We start from the raw sequence: 12,359 nt of genomic DNA on the forward strand, positions 1-12,359 counted from the left end.
TACCAATAACATCTGAACACAGAACAGACTCTTCAACCATGGGTCATGTAGCTGAGCTTCGGCTTTCTCCAAACATTAATAAAGTACACAGAATAGTAAAGCAATCTTATTAAGTCAGCTTTCATTCCCATCAGCTCAGCCTCACTTACTCCAGTGGTTTCTTCACAGCAGCTACCAGGAAATCAATCTCTGAAAGCAGGTGTGCTCAAGTGGGAGGCAAGGAAGGGAGGTCAGGCTCTGCTGTCATCAGTCAGTCAGTTCCACCCAACTTTTCTGTTTAAATGAAGGCATGACTTGGGATAAGAGGGAAAATTACCAATGTGGTAACCTTGGAGCAGAGTAAGATATTTAATACCATTAAGCAATTCAGATAAGCTTTATTTTAATTAAACAAACACAATAGGAAGCCTGAAAAAAGTGATGGTCATGAAAACAGATGCTCTTCGAAACTCTCATGATATGGCAAATTTTAACCTCAAAATCCTGTTGATTGCCTTGTTCCTTAGCAAAAAAATACAGGATTTACAATGAAAACCTACATGAATCTATTAATCACACATGAATGCAACCTCACCTTTTCAAGAGCCTGCAATCCATTGCATTGTCAGAAAAATTATTATGAACTGCCTTGTGGTAATACATCTATGCTCTTTCTCAATAAAGTATAATTAAATACTTGTTGAAAGCAGTTTTATTGCTATTAGAAGGGCTAAGATACTACACTATACTACTCAACTGCAACTGGTGCATTTATAGATTTGTTTTTCCATCAAGCCTTCTGTTACTATTGAATTATTCTTTTTAAATAGGCTAGTATTAAAGCACCTATGTGGTATGAAGTAATTACTGATTTAGGCTGCATTGTAAGTGACAGAAATTGTAATTGCTAGATGGATGATGAGACACCAAAATAGCAATGCATGAAACAAAGCAATTGAGAAATCGTCTCTTGGACTTGACCTCATCCTAACGAGGCATACAAGGTCAGGCCTGTCAGATTCATGATTAAATGTAGTCTTCCTTGTTTTGTTCACATTCTTTTCTGTGCAGAGATACCCTGAGACACTGGGGAATCACTACAGGACATTTTCCTTGTAAGCAATGGCAGTTTTTTCACTTAATTCACTTACTATTTTATTCAGATTATTTTAAAAGAATAACTGGTTCCTTAGATGCTACTGGTACAGCTGCATATTCCAGAATTTTTCCTTACTTTTTCTGTTAGATTATTGACTGAAAATCAGTGCAGGGTTAAAAGAATCAGAAATGTTAATCCATTACAACAATGCTGTTTATAGAACATTTCTTATAGCAATTTCCTGCATTTGTGTGTTTAGAAACTGTAGGAAAAGGAATTCATTTTCGAGGACATTCAGAAGTGGTATCCAAATGTATTCTGAGTTTCAAAAAAAGAGTTGAAACACAGAACCCTCCACTGAAATGTAACAGATCATTAACAAAACCAAAGGAGGAAATCTGCCTCTCCAGGCACTTCTTGGAAGTCTGTAATAATGTATTTTAAGTAAAAATATATCCCTTATTTGAAAACTCCTGAGACAGCACTGACTCTTGTAATTTCCTTTTTTTTATTTCCTTACAAAAAAGCTGTAAAGATTGAGTTCCTTTCTGAATATAGTTCTTAAATTATTATCAATGTGCCAGAATTAAGGAAAGAGAAAATATCTTTTAAAAATGTTATTTGCGCTCAAGAATTTTGTAGTAATGATGTATTCCAGTATTTAAAATGCAGCCATTAGAATTTTCATGAAATGATGACATATTTTGGCAAAAATTGGAAAATTTCAACACACATAAGCCCACCACAGCCCTTGGGAATAATAAATTAACCTTGTTAGAATTAGGAGACTGGATTCACTGCAAGGTTTTTTCTCCAGTTTTTTTCTATAGATCTACTAGTGAGAAACCTTTCCTCGGAAATGAAATCCGAGGTGCTCTTGCTAAAGCTTGATTCTACAATTTAGAGTCAAACCATCCCAATTATAAGCTTAACAGGGAAATGATGAGCCTGTTGGGTAATGCTGATTTTGTAAGAGTCAGAGCTGAAGTATTCCTGATGTTTTATTATTTCATGAGTCCACAATACTTTTTTTTTTTCCTTCCTATATTGGGATTACATGGCAAGGTTTTGGTAGCTAGGGGGTGAAGGCTGAAGTGTAGGTTCTCTGAAAAGCTGGCAGAAGTTGTGCCCATGTCTGGCACAGGCACCTGCAGCTCCAAGAGGGACCTGTCACTGTCACCTGGCCAAAGCCAAGCCCATCAGAGATGGTGGTATCTTATCAGTGTAGCAGATGGGAGGGACAGCAGTGAGAATATGTGACAGTAACTCTGCAGACACCAAGGTCAGTGCAGAAGAAGGGTGAGGAGGTCCTCCAAATGTTGGAGAAGAGATTTGCCTGCAGTCTGTGATGAAGACCATGGTGAGGCAGGATTTCCTTCTTCAAGCCGGAGAAGCTCATGGAGGACTGTCTGCCATGGGAGGGATCCTGTGCTGGAGCAGGGCAAGGGTGTGAGGAGCCCTTCTCTTGCAGAGGAAGGAGGTGGAGAGACAGCATGTGATGAACTGATCCCATTCCATTCCCCTGCGCTACTGAGGAGGAGGAGGAGGTAGAAGAGTTTGGAGTGAAGCGGAGTTCAGAAGAACTCAGAAGTGTGTGTAGGAAGCTGTGTTAATTGTTTCTCATTATCCTACTCTGCCTAATTGGCAATAAAGCAAATTAATTTCCCTAAGATGAATCTATTTTGCCTGTGACAGTAACTGGTGAATGATCTTTCCCTGTCCTTATCTCAAAGCATGAGCTTCTCAATGCATTTTCTTCCTCTCTCCAGTTGAGGAGGGGAGTGATAGAGCAACTTGGTGGGCACAACATCCAGCTAGAGTCAACCTACCACACTTTTCTAGCTTTTTTTTTCTTAGTTATTTTAAGCATCTCTTTTGAACCTTTACTTTTCTCCTACTTTCACTCCACAGCACACTCATGCTTGAGAGCTGTTAGTCAATTTGCTGTCAAGTCCCTTGAGGCTGTTCAGATAGTACTTCTTAAGTCTTGTTCTCCATTATTGACATCAGAGTTTCCTGTACCCTTTTACCTACTCCTTGGATATAGAAATTGCCTCCCAGCTTTCCTACAATTAAGTATTGTTTATACGTGTCTGGAACAGAACAATTAAAACTGAAAAGAGAAGCCAAGTATCTTTGGGCTACTGGCCTCTGAGTAGTCATTCTTGGCACTCATCTAAAAATGACTTGTGCAATGTCAAGTTCTGTCTCAGTCCCAATATGTTTCTTGCTCTTGCGCTCTTTCTTTCTGGCATAGCTGCTATTCTTCCCACAATTGCTGCCAGAGCCATTAGAGACCCAAAGTGCACGTGTGATTCCAAGTCCTCACAAAGTGCAAGAAGAATCCTTGTGACATTTTGCTCAGTATCTTCCTAACTTAAAAGCAATCAGTTTTTGTTACTGCTGCTCAGGAGATCCTTGAGCACAAGATACATTTTCAGTCTTCACACCATATTCTGCATTCTGATCTTGATAATAATACAAGTATCAGTTGATTTTGAACACAAGTTTTTACTTAGGTCATTTCACCTATTAATTAAAAAGACTGCACATGGCATAGAAAACAAAGTTCAATTATCTGTTTAAGTAAGAAAATGCTGAAAAAAAGGAATGTTCATTCAAGACAGAAATAGATCAAATTCTTACCACTGCTTAATTCACAGGGGAGCACTGCCTTAAGGAAGCAAGAGCAGTCCAGGCATTCAAGCACCTTAACAAAGGATCCTTTATTTCAGAAGTGTAACAACAAGACTGATGAGGCTGACAGCCTTTATATAAAAGCTTAAGAGTTTTAAAAAGTAAATTCATGAATTAAGGTATTAATGTTAATAGTATCCTCTGATGATAGACAGGGCCTGATTTTTAAGAAAAAAGCTGAAGAAAACTTGGGCTAAACTGGAAGACAATGCTTGTTCAACAGACATAAGGCATGTTCAGTCTTACATTTTCATCAGAAGGTGTTCTGCAGACATAGCATTTTTGTCTGAAAAATACAATTGAGAGGCCAAAGAAATGAAAGCTAATTAAAGTCTCCTGACATGAAAAACAAATCTTAAGAAACTTTGCAGTAGGAGAGGAGCTAGGCTCTGTGAATGTTCTCTGGGAGCAATCCGGCTGATTCTGGTGGAAAAAAAATCTGAGTTATGTGGCTAAAAACCAGACAGAAAGTTTTCTTACTTATGTTTTAAGAGATAGCAGAGAACTATCCACCTGAGCAATCTAGATCAAAGGGGTTTGGGTTTTTGTTTGTTTTGATTTTTTAAATGACTACAGCAATTGCTACTTGGCAAGAGTAAAATAATCTAAAACAACTTTATTTTTCACTGTGTGAACACTGTATAAACAAACAAAACACTCTCATTATTTAAATAACCAGCAATTTCTTATTTTAAAAGTTTTTTGGCAAATCTAATTTCTTTGTTTTGAGGAACGTGGAAATTTCAGTTGCAAAGTATCTGATTTTTCAAAGGACAAAAGCAATCTTCGTAAATCAGTAATATAAATTTCAAGGCATCCAGTACAATTTGTGACTTCTGAGAATAACAATTTTAGGATTTATGTACATTAAGATATTGCAGTGTTTGGTTTTCAGAAATTGAGCAGAAGCACTGCTTTCACACATGCTGAGACTAAAATAATGCATGGAAATAAACAGGCTTTATCTCCGAAAATTAAAAAAAAAAACAAAACCATGGAGGCTCTGCTCTTCCACTGCCTTAGATTTATGTAACTTCACTTCTTCAATAATGTAAATACTTGAGGATTCCTGTGACCTGACACTTGGTCCGGCTTCTACACCTGAATGGCTCTGAGTAGGTCCAGACTCAGAGAAAGGGAGAGCAGCTGTCACTAATTCCAGGTGTGTAGGCAGCAGGGTAGGCAACAGGATGAGTTCAAAATCCTCCTCTGACATTTGCTCTGTGCCACAGGAGTTTCCAGTCTCACCACCTCGACTTGGCACCAGCTTCCCCCAGGCTCTGCACGGACGGTGAACACTCATTTAATTACCCAAGTAAATCTGGCAGGGACAGGCTGTCTTTAAGCAAGGAAGTACCCCATTTGGGAGTTTCTAAGCTCAAACTAATTTTTAACTTTGGAATGTGTATAAAAGGTGTAACTGCATAAATTTATTTTTACATTTTTATTCAGTACTTTGTTAGTCTCTCTGTTGACATTAAGCAGGTAGAACACTACTTGCAAGGGCTCCAAACTTGATAAACTCTATAAAAATCTATTTGTCACGTCAGAGACTGACCCACCGAACTTTTAATGAACTATTTTGATTTTTACCTTAGAAAAATAATCTTGCTATCCCACTGTTTTACCTGAAGTATCAATTACTCATGTAACATATGGCATAATGTTGTGGTAGTTTCTGGAAAGGAGTGCGACATACCAAATATATCTCATTTTTTCATTTTATTAGAGATATGTTATGACCAATATAAATGTCAAATATTTGTTAGTGTAATGTTTCCTCATTAATATCACTCATCATTGCATGGTCTGTCTAGGTTAGCATGCTCCTTGCTAAACCTTAATAGTGAACTAATTTATATCTTAGTCACTAATTGATTTTGACTCATAAATGTTTAATTTGTGTGATCGGTCCATTATGTGTCTCTAAAACCACTTGACACAAGCCACTGATTGGAATTCCATCTGCACTCTGTGCTGCACTCCATGAGGCTTAGGTTTCATGCATTGGAAGTACAGAATGTTTGAAAAGTACTAATTTTTAATCAATTGTGTATTCAATTAATTTTTACTAATTGCAACATGGTGGAATGAAGAACATAAAAATAAACGAGACTAAAAACTTAATGAATTAGGCAGAAAATGACAATTTATGCTGTGATGATTTAATAAAGGGTCATATGAGCTCTTTGAACTGTGAATGAAATTCACCCTGAGTAAAACCCAGGGGAAATGCTTATAGGCTGTTTAAATTCTAGTCATTGTATCAAATCTCCCTAACTACAGTCACTTTCTCGGGACTAAACTCTTTTCAGAGAAATAAATCCCCTAATCACATAAGTCGGAATTACAAAATGAGGATTAGAACAAGTCAGACAAAGCTTAAACAATAATTTTGTTTCTGCTCCCTTCTAAGGCCTCGTGAGTTTGAGTAGGAGGTATTTCTGAAATCATGAAATTCCTTCAAAAGCTTTGGATTCACTCGATACACACGTGGTATACAATGCAAATTAAACATGAAGTATGGAAGTGGTATTTAGGGGAGGGATAGTTGTAAAAGTGGGAGTCTGTTCATGGATGAATTTGATCCTAAGACAGGGAAGATTACATAGAAATGCAGTAGCCACATCAAAAAGATCTGTAGCACTTCAGAAAGCACCTCACTTTAGTCAGTACACCAAGCGTGGCAGCATGCCAAAGAATCAGGTCTGTGTTCCTGCCGTGCTCTTCCGGTGAGGAACCTGGATGGTATGAAAAGTATGGCTCTGCAAAGAATCACAGCACAATTTCAAAGGTAGCCACAAGTCTTCCCAGCCACATCCATTTCAGTGAGGCACACATGGAATTTTCCAAGGAAAAAGGTAGTATTTTGCAGGGTGCTTTCATGGTGGAAAATGGCAATAGGCAAGGTTGCAAGAGGCAAAAAACAGCTCAGCTCGCCACTAAGCTTCAGGTAGAATCTGAAATTGAAACAAGGCACCAGCATGTACGTTCATGAGAACATGAAAGCATGTGTAATATACTTAGTTGGTCAAAAATGGAATATTATTGACCTCACAGAGGAGGGCCTCCACATTTTACCAGGTCAAAGGAAAGTAAATTATCCACAGGAAAATATGCCCTCACGTTTACTATTCAAGAAAATATCTTCTCGCAAGCCTCACCAGCTCATGAGTCAACATATGCCTGTCATGCCAAGACAAAAAAATTCTTTCTTTTACATGCAGATGACAAATCAAAATACCAGGATCTGCTGGGTCTAAGTGTCTTTTAGTAGGTTTTTCATAAGACAAATGGTTGGAAGATGCCAATGATGCCATGAATGCTGTTGGAAAGCTGTGAAAAACCATCCCCACTGCAGTTGTTTCTATCTTTTTTAAGAAGTTTCATACATGTTACTGGAATGTGCACACATTATTTAGGCATGTGTGCATTAGAACCCAGGGCACATTAAACTGTAGTCAGAGGCATCACAGATGTCCTTACAGGTATCATCTGATAGGTGTCCATGGTGCTTGAAAAAGATACCAGAAGGCTCCCTTGGGCACACAGACTTCAGAAAATACAATGTTCAGTAAAACCTAGAATGTGTAACTGCTGTTAAAATAATCTCACATGCAGAAGTACAGCAGAAAAAAAACTTCCTCACTGCATGAATGTTCATGCTGAAATGAGCACACAAGACTTTTAGAGATACTGTTCTGATATGGAAAAGATTTATCCTCTGAGAAGAGGTGGGTAGACAGCCTGGTAGTGAGATTTGGGGAAAGGAGGAGAACTGTGAGCTAGAATTGCAGAGTGAGAAAATGAATTGTGAGAGATAGACTGGTGAAAAACTAACTAGAAAAACACTAATAGAGCAGAGTGCAGCATGGATGAAATAGTTTCCAGAAGCTGGAGGGACCAAGCATTTATGTGTCTGCAATCCTATGGCTGCTACTACCCAGAAAGTCTTGGGAGTGTCCTGCTGAATCCTCTCCAATACCATTTTGAGAATCTGATAAGTGACTATTGTTACTTTTTGCCTAAAACAGAGAAGCCTGAGTATAATTATACAGAGGGCGTATGCTTTGCCGCAAACATGCCTGGGGTGTTTCATGTTGTGACGACATGTTTACAATTCTGTCATCTTTATCCTATGTAATTTTAAGGATTTTTTTTTTAATGCTAAACACTAACGAGTGCTCTGACTTCTCAAATCATAAGCAAGAGATGAATGATACATCCCATTTCCTTTCTAGCTGTTGTAGGTTGGAAGGAAGGGCACAGCACTGGTTTTGGTAGCCCAGTATGCCTGCTTTGCCACTGAACCTGCCTGGCACTGTATTCAGAAAACTCTGAGCTTTTCCCAGCCTCATCTCAGATCCTCTTACAGTTCTGGTGCAGGTAAGAGGGGGAAAATTTTTCTCTTTTCTTCTTTTCTTTTCTTTTTTCTTTTCTTTTCTTTTCTTTTCTTTTCTTTTCTTTTCTTTTCTTTTCTTTTCTTTTCTCATCTCATCTCATCTCATCTCATCTCATCTCATCTCATCTCATCTCTTTTTCTTTTCTCTTTTTCTTCCTGTATGGCTGAAGCTGCTCAGTATTCATTTTCTTGGAAGTGGGAGGACTTCAAAAAGAGTGTTGAATGGCAGTTGGGCAGAAAATAGATAATGGATAGAAATACTGTGGGCTTTGCTCTTCTGAGGCTTTAGGAAGGAACACAAACAACAATACAGTGTTAAGTCACCAAACTTAAATTATTATTTATAATTAGCCTTTTCAGGTAAGATTTTTCTGTGTACCAAAGAGCACTGATAAATATGGTTTTCATTTGCAACAAGCTTTTTGATGAACTGATAGTGTGAGAAGGTTATATACCTGAACTTCATACAGAGGAAGAAGAGAAATAGAAGAAAGAAAAAAGTATCAAGGGAGATAGGGGAAATATAAATGTTAATGACAAGGAACAAGGACAGAATTTATGGAAAGCAGTAAATTCTGGAAGACCTGGAAAAAAACCTAGGGGATAATCCAAGGAGGGAGGAGACAAAGTAAGGGAGATGCTTGGTGGAGGAGTGACTGCTGAGATGATAGGGTGGAAGGTGAGAGACATGGAGCTGGAGGTGGGAGGAGATTTTCAGAGAAGAAAACAGGGGTAAAAGGAAGCACATGTAGGAAGGAAGGCAGAAGTCTGGCAACAAGCTGGAGGCTGCAGCTGTGAAAGGCACACAGGAAGCAATCAACAGGACTCCAAGAGGATCAAAGGTAGAACAACAGCATTTACAGCATAAGAGGATAGGTCAGAAAATATCCAGATTAATGCAAATTTCTGGAATATTTTTTAATTCTTAACTTTTGCTTGTCACTTGATTTTCTGTCTAACTTTAGAGAAGCAGAAACTAAGAATCAGTTAAGAGGTTTATGCCATGGAGTGTCCCTTGAGTTAGTACATATGGAGTTTCATAGCATCTGTCACAATGACTCACCTCCAGGTTCCTGATAACCCTCTGAGACAGCTATTATCTTAAATATGACTTGGCAGACAGGCTGATAACTGTTGTTATTTGCTGCAACTTTCTGGAAGGAGGTCCTCTATAGCCTGTTCAAATAAAAAAAAAATTCCATGCTTAATTATTAATAATTTAATAATTTTAGAAAAATATTAACCCTGCTATGATGAAAGGATTTAGCAAAGATCCAAAAAGATAGGCAGAGGAGGCAACAGCCCTGCCACTTGGCTCAGATGTTTATTTAGACAACCAAGTTCTGAAGCAAAGCCTGTGGAAATATTATAGAGAATCCCACGAATTTGAACAGCTGTACTCACAGCTGGGATTCCTCATCCTGACCTGTCTCTGTGCTTGGTGTAAATAAACATAATAACCCCAAATCTGAAGAATTATCTCTAATATGACACGTATTATCCTGCTTCCAGTACTTTGTGGGGATTAAATGGGATTAGACCGTGTTTGTAAAGAGTTACTGCAAAGTCAATGAAATTTGGCAACAGGACCTGATACCTTGCCTCCAAATTCTGGGCTATTGCAGAGGCTGAAGGGACCAGAGGCAAAGGCTGGTCTTGAAAGGATTTCTTAGAATTGGTCTTACTTGTGAAGCATAAGTGTTGAGATGGAATTATCTCGAGCTAGAGGTTTCATAATTCTTTATCACTTGAGACTGCTTACCTACAAGGGAGTTTAAAAGGTCTGTGCAACTTTCTGTTTGTGGCTGATACAAGAGCAGCTGGGTGGTGGGGCACTGGGCACCAGGGTTGCTTAGGGTCGCTGCAGCAACTCTAATTTTCTGTAAATAAGGAGATAAATTTGCAGGCTCTTCTGCAGCTCTACAGTTCCTTGTGGCAAGAGTTGTGAGAGCAGCTCTCCCTCCATACAGGTATGTGACCCTGCTCCTGGGCTAGAGGAAGATTCTGAGCACACAGCTGGATATTGTATAAACTGCTTGCAAATGCAATATTGCATCCTAAAACTTGCAAAATGCTTCTAACTGTTGGTTATTGAAAGCAAAGAGAGATGTTATTCAGCCTCTATTTCTTCACTGTTTATAAATCCAAGAAAAGTCAATTCACTAAAATTTATAAAGACTAAATATACTGGTAATCAAATTATTTAACTTGCATATAGTGATAATATTGCGTATATTGGTAATATTTCACTCTACAATGCAACTAGAAATAAATATAATGAAACTTTAACTGCAAAAACTGTATTAATAATTTGCCTATTAATCATAATCTTGTATATGAAAGTCTAATATATAAGCAACTAAATACATATGTTATAAAAATATGAGCAGAGATATCAATTTTGGGGCTGTATAAATTTAATAATGTGATATAAAAGAATATATGAAAGATTATTAATTATTACATGTAATAATTATTAATGAAAGATAATTCTGAACTACTATATGTAATAATTACTAATTATGGGAATGGTATCATTATTACTTAGAGGGGAAAAGCATATATATCTTTCTGTGTAGTTTTAAAACTATAATTTATGTGCATATGTAAAAATATATAATAATAATATATAACAAATATGCTGAAGTAATATGAGTTAATTTATATATGGAAGTACTGAGATCAACCCAATAAATATAGCATAACCATGTGCTACTTTAGGGATTTATTTTCTTGACAATTGACACAATAGCTATAATTACCCAGTGATTTTTTTTAACTTGGCAGAAATATCCTACTCATAAAAAATATGTAATCTGTAGTTGCTTAGTTTGTTTGGGGTTCTTTCCTGTCCTCAAGTGAGACTTCAAAAGCATGTATATAATTGGCACAACCAGGAAAATGATCAGAAATGTAAGGGGTTTGGGTTAAATTACTGTATTTTGCAACTACTTTTTTTTTTTTTCCTGTAACTGATAGTTACATGCATATTTCTGTAACATGTTTTCATCTGAAAGGATAATGCCACATCTTGGAACTGAAAATTAAATGATCTGAGAAGTTCAGGGTATCTGTTAGTTCTCTCATTAATTTACTGCTAGAGCACAGAAATTATTGCTAGTACTTTCTCTACTGCTCTGCTCTTCACAGTGATATTACAGAATTTTTCATAATCTCTTTAGATCTTCAGCTGCTGCCAAGGGATCTCCTGTGGCAAGGGCAATTTTATTTTTCAGTGTTGGGGATTTTGTTTTTTGTCTGTGTGTGAATTACATATGATTCTTTTATTGAGGTAATTAAATATCTTCTCTAGAAAAATATGGAGAAAAGGGGAAAAAAAATTTCTTTTTTGTATCCCAAAAGGTTTTTCTCAATTCCAGCCACCGATTCTGATTCCCTAAGTGGAGTTGGCAGCTGCCCCAGGGGTAGCTTCAGTAAAACTTTCTTCTCCTGCTAGTCTGATGAGGAGCAGGGCTTTCCCCAGCAGTAGGCTGATGGTTTGCCTTTGCTGTTTGAGGCTGGAAGTGTACTTGTCTCAGTACTTGAGAAGTCACCAAGAAGTTGACCTTAAATTTAGATATTCACAACTGGAAAAAAAAATCTCCTGTACATATGTTGTTCCTAATTATTACAGAGACAAAATTACAGTGTAGCTGGTAGGCAAAAATTAACATAAGGACTACCCAGTCATTCTTCAAAACCACTGACATTGTCTGGGATGATTCACTGTGTTGAGTATTTCTCAATCAGGTATTGCACTAGTGAAGGATTTTAGAATTACTCCATTATTCTGTGACTTCTGATCTAGGGAGAAGAGTTTTGCAAGAAGTGGAATATATCCAAGTAGGGAGAGGATTTATTAAATTTCTCCTGACTTTCAGAAGATATTTGCTTTAAAATTTTTGTCTCCTGCCATTGGAGCCTCCTCTCTGTGCCCTCTAGGTGATGTCTAAGACAATTTTTTTTCTCAGTAGCATTACCTTATTACATTTCAGGGCCTCACCCACTTCAACTGCCATAGACCCAGGGGAGTAACAAAGACTGGGAGGAAGAATCTGCTCTTGCAGGACACCCGAGATAAGAAAAAATTAAGAAAGCCAGCCTGATAATAATAGAATTGTAAATTCTACAACTGATGAGCACTAAGTCATCCCAGATAAGAAGCCGGCTCAGCACAATTCA

The 12,359-nt window shown here is 37.6% G+C and overlaps 1 protein-coding gene across 1 annotated transcript in view; it reads left to right on the forward strand.

Moving 5' to 3' along the window:
* CD36 (CD36 molecule (CD36 blood group)) overlaps window positions 1–12,359 on the forward strand; it is a 130,270-nt gene that overhangs the window by 86,229 nt on the left and 31,682 nt on the right. The window contains exon 3 of the mRNA XM_077179147.1: window positions 8,017–8,161. The gene's annotated coding sequence lies outside the window, so the exon portion shown is untranslated. The remainder of the gene's footprint in view (window positions 1–8,016; window positions 8,162–12,359) is intronic.

Source organism: Agelaius phoeniceus, chromosome 5 (assembly GCF_051311805.1).
Source record: "Agelaius phoeniceus isolate bAgePho1 chromosome 5, bAgePho1.hap1, whole genome shotgun sequence".
In the NCBI taxonomy this organism is placed as follows: Eukaryota; Metazoa; Chordata; class Aves; order Passeriformes; family Icteridae; genus Agelaius; species Agelaius phoeniceus.